Source organism: Anopheles ziemanni, chromosome 3, assembly GCF_943734765.1.
Source record: "Anopheles ziemanni chromosome 3, idAnoZiCoDA_A2_x.2, whole genome shotgun sequence".
In the NCBI taxonomy this organism is placed as follows: Eukaryota; Metazoa; Arthropoda; class Insecta; order Diptera; family Culicidae; genus Anopheles; species Anopheles ziemanni.
Window position 1 is genome coordinate 68,122,998 of NC_080706.1, and position 4,973 is coordinate 68,127,970.

A 4,973-nucleotide genomic window follows, 5' to 3' on the forward strand; every position below is an offset into this window, starting at 1 on the left:
AGGTGAGAAAACCACATCGATGCGCGGGGGAGAGGGCGTTTGCTCTCGTGTTCGCACCAGCTAACGGATCCCGTTTTTACGCAGAGGTAGTGGAGCGTTTTAATCCGCTAAAGTTAGCACCGATCAACGGAATCGAGACATTTTACAGGAAAAAGTGGAATCGCATCGAAAGAGGTGACCTCGCTTTTACATGTATGTATGTTGTATCGATGGTTGAAGTTAACATTTTTGTAACTATTTGGAGGCTTTGTGGTTTAATTGATGATGTAATGTGTTGCCAATTTAAATCAAGTTTATTCGAATAAAATTAGCTACAAACTATAGTACAAAGATCCAAAGTTTCTTTTGAAGCGGTAGATGGCAAACGAAATTTCAATTATGTGTTGAATATTTCATCGCAAGATGAACATCATTGAAAATCACTAATAAATTCCAATTAGTTTTAAGACTAAATGTCAAATCTAAATTCCGAAATTGAAAGTTAACTGTAAAGAATTGGTAGTTTCAAACCAAATCGTTTGCAAGCTATTGCATGATAGGAAATAAAGTGACATGGTATAACCTCCGCCTACCGAAGGCTCCAAAAAGTAAAGTTAAAAATTTAAACGAAGCACTGCGTGCCGGGTAATAAATCACCATGCGTCTCCATTTCGAGTAGTTTCCTCGCACGAGCGACCAGGCGCCTCCATGTCGAACGCAGTACTTGCCACGAGCCACCGTGCGTCTCCATGAGAGCGTTACTTTCGGAAAGCTGTACCGAGCTGGATGGGATTCAGCATGGTTACGGTAAAACGGGTCCCTTTCAATATAACTGTCACTTAGCAGCAGCAGTAAGGTAAGCTCAATGATGGAAGAGCTTTCCGCGTGTTCAATCGACTGTGGAAGAGCGAATGCGGCGACCGAAGAAGCGTACGAAGGACGTAACGCTGTACGACAAAAAAACCCGGGGAAAAATCGTTCACCTAAGCGCAGTGAAGCTGACTAAGGGATAAAAATAAAAGCGAACGGCTGTCCGGTGCCGGCAGATGGAACGGAAAAATGGTTTCATGGACCATGGATGAAGTGATTTACCTGTGGAGAACTGCACGGCCAGCGAAACAAAACAAGTAAGGAGTAAATCTGGGAGAAAGATTTAATGTAATAGCCAACGCCGAAGCCGACGCGACGTTCGGACGGAGGGGGATTTAGCGCGTTAAAAAGGGAAAACCAGAGCCCATTAGGAAGGCACGATGGACAGCCTGGGAAGGACACGGAATGAATGGTGGTTAACGGTCAGTTAAGCTTTGTTTGGATAATTTATACCTGATTGACCGTATTGAGAACGAAGTTGCTTGGGTTTAAGCTTGCTTTATTTTTGGTTTTCTTACAGGTATTGGAAGGGAAAAATAATTACGGTACTTGATTGATGTGGTCGAGGGTTTGCGAGCAGACATAATAAATTTCTTTTGAATATGATCGTGATGGGTCCGTGCTACGTTTTTAGTTGCAAAAATTGAAAGTTCAAAATATCATTGAATATATTGAATCAGATAAAACTACGTTGCTCAGATTTTCAAATGCAACATGCTTAGGGTTAAATATTCTTGAGAGCTGAAGCTTGAAGCAAAGAGCCTTTTAGAGAAAAGAAAAATATAAAAACAGATCAAACACAAACAGAAGATAACTGACCCGATTTCGTCCGTGTGACCACGTTTTCCATCATGTGGGTTATGCCAAACGTGGGCGAAGAAAAGCCAAAGCATCAAACCCGCAAGCAAACCCATACGATTTGCTTTTAAATAGGCACGAATTGAAACGTGATAGGATTGGAAATGTAGAACAAAAGTCCAACCCACAACTTGCCCAAAGAGCCAGATTTACCCATCCCCGTGCGAGGCGTGACGGATCTGACTGTTGATTTTTCCTTTTCGGATTTTTCCTGCTCACCAAGTGGCTTATAAGTTGGACATGCGAAAGGGGCACAAAATGGCAGACAGATATTGCCTTTTCCACCTTTTGTTTCCTTTTGTTTATAAGTTGAAAAGTTGTCTGGTGCAAATTTGATCCAGTCAAGATGAAGGTTTTCATCGAAGGTTTTAAAGTTTTCTTTTTTCTTTTTCTTTTTTTTCTTTTTCCTGCTTCTGTTTCGAGACGTACAAGTTAGTTATTGACAATTCGTATTCAAAGTTTTCTGTTAGTTTTTGTTGACTGTAAAAAGTTTGTTGGTTCGTAAATAGTTTATCTGACGTGTCAGAAGATAAAAGAGAAAGAAACGGTAATTCACTTCAAAATTGACAGTAGACAATATTTGCGTACGTTTTGAAACTCAAAGTGGACACGCTTTTACTTCTAAGTATCTGTCAAATATGTCCATGCAACATAAACGGTAGATGTCGATAGAGTAGGGTTGATTTTAAAGCTCACTCGAAACCAAAAACTGGAGTTTTTTTCGGGTTTGACCATCTTGTATGCTTGACATTCATCGTTGATTTCATTGGATCTCTGTCGAATCCTCCGAGGAGGGCTTTTTTGTCTGACAAAACCGGAACTCAGGCTTCCCTTAAGGGACTCGGTAGGCTCTACCAGTTCGTACCTGTGACGAAGAGCTAAGATGATCCCCAGCGAACCTCAGGAGAAATTTGACAGCTGTGGTGGCAAAAGAAGGAAACGAAGTACCGGCGAGTGAAAATCCTTCTGGTAAACCCGATAGACTTACGAGGATTAGTGTCCCACGCAGGAGACGATTCGGGAAAAAACGGTATCCTATCTCACATCAAAAGCGTACCCTTCTCCCCCGAAGGGATAATGAACAGGTTGGGAGAAGTCATTGGTTATTGTTTTATCTTTCCAGGTGTTGATCCTATCAGTAACCTTCCGGGGGGGAAAGTCTGTTGTTTTTCTTCACTGACCAGGTGGGTGTCAAATATCAGCTGTCAAGAAAATGATACCTTCTTGTCCTGCAGTGTTGTTTGATTGTGGGACGGGGTCTGGTTTTGGGACATCTGGGATCAAGGGAAGCTTTTTTGAAGAAAGCAGAGTTATGTTTCGTTTTCCAACGAAATGAGCAAAGTTCTCGACATGCCAGCATTCGATGTCCTAATCGGATTTAAGGACAGGGATCGATGGCAGAAAATAAAGAAATACAGTATCATCCTAAAAGCGACACTGAAGGTTCGAGGCCATTACTCAAACCTTCCTCTTGTAGGTTCAGTTTTCAGTTTTGACAAGGACTCGACTGGACATCAGCCGGAACCTAATTTTGCTGCGTCCCATCTCTGACGGAAGCAGTACGGGTCCGGGTAACTGGAATATCGATAAGCTTGGCCATTGTTTCCTTCGGATTAGGGAGCTTTCCGTCGTTCGTCGAGTTCGATCGACCCAATTTTAATTGAAGCTTTCTTGCGATGCAAATTAGAACGTTGATTCCTCTCCGTGTTCGTACGTTCTTGTGGGACCCGCAATTTTTTCCCGCTCTTTCCTCCACAAACAACGACAAAGCGAAAGCCGTCAGCATTCGGGCGAGACATGGCTCCATCTTTAGCCGGTTCTCGATCGCTACTTCATTGAGTGGTATTGAATTTTATAATACCCGCTTTCGGAGGCGAAGACGAAGAAGGAAGGCTTTCCACTGCCAATCAACGTTGACTGAGCGCCCGGAGGAGGTGCCAGGGGAAGGAGTGGGGCTAACGCCATACCACCACAGCGTACCATCATTGTTCTAGCCTTTTTACTTAAGCGGATTAAACAGGCGAAGGCAGGAAAGTGTTGCACGGGGAGGAGCTTTTCCGGCTGATTGGAAACGTCGATGCGGCCGAGGAAGAAGTGGCTGCTCAAAATCTACTCCGAATGGATTTTGTCAGCTTAAGTCGCTCGTTGACGGTAAAAGGGAAGGCCAGCCGGTTCGCTCGCCGGCTGCAGTGAGTTATGAGACGGTCTATTACCCGGGATCGACGAATGTGTACAAATAAAGTGCGCATCTTCTACACTAAACAGTCTATTTCGGGGATGGGAAAATGAAGTAGAAGTTTTAATTTAATTAACTTAAAGTTTCGTGAAGCTGAACTAAACTAGAACAACTTGTAAACTAAACTGAACGTAGGAAGTGGATTCAATATTTTCTAAGTATGTTAACAAGTACAGTTAGTCAAGGAGGTATAAAATGTTTCAAAATAATTCCAAAAGAGTTTCAATTACGAACATAACTTTACTGCTACAACAAACCTGGTCGTGGCACTCCTTTGTAGCTAAAATACACGCAAGTAGTGTGTGATGTCCGGATCGTAACCATAAAAATATCCTCCCGGGAAAATGGGTACTGAAATATTCTACCAAAAGCAAGATGCTGCACACCGCGTTGGTTTTTCTTCTGGATGGCATCTCCGGTTGCTTCCGGAAAAAGCAAACCAGGAATACGGGAAACAAACATAAACACGGAAAACGAACATCAAGGTTTCACTTCGTCGCAATTCGGTTTGAGTTCAAGAGCGTATGCAATCTAGCGTTAGGTTTTTGGGAGTTGGAAAAAGAAAAAGAATTCTTTGCCAAATGATCAGTAACCAACACTTCCTCCGCTTGCAACCGGGTACGACCTTCTTCCGGTGACCTTTCTCAGTCGTCCCACTGAGAGCTGAAGCTCTTATCAGGGGCTCCAACCGTGCCGTACCGAACCGTGTCGTAAATCTCACGTTAGACTTTCATCTCACGTGATTCATTAAAAATTAACATCCCGCCTCGGTGAGGTTCTCCTTTTCGGACGCGACAGATAGGGCGACCCTGTGAGGCGGTTAAAGAGGAAGTCGTCCGGGTGGTGGTGTGGTGGAAACAGCATCTCACCGGGTGGCGAATGTGACGTCAGCTCGAGTATGTTGAGCATGTGCCCCATTTTATGCGCTCAGTCTCGTTTTATTACCTCGTATAAATGACGTGTTCTGCATTTTTAGCCGGAACGGAAACACCGGAAATGGTTTACGAGCGTTAAGTGATTCTCGTTCGGA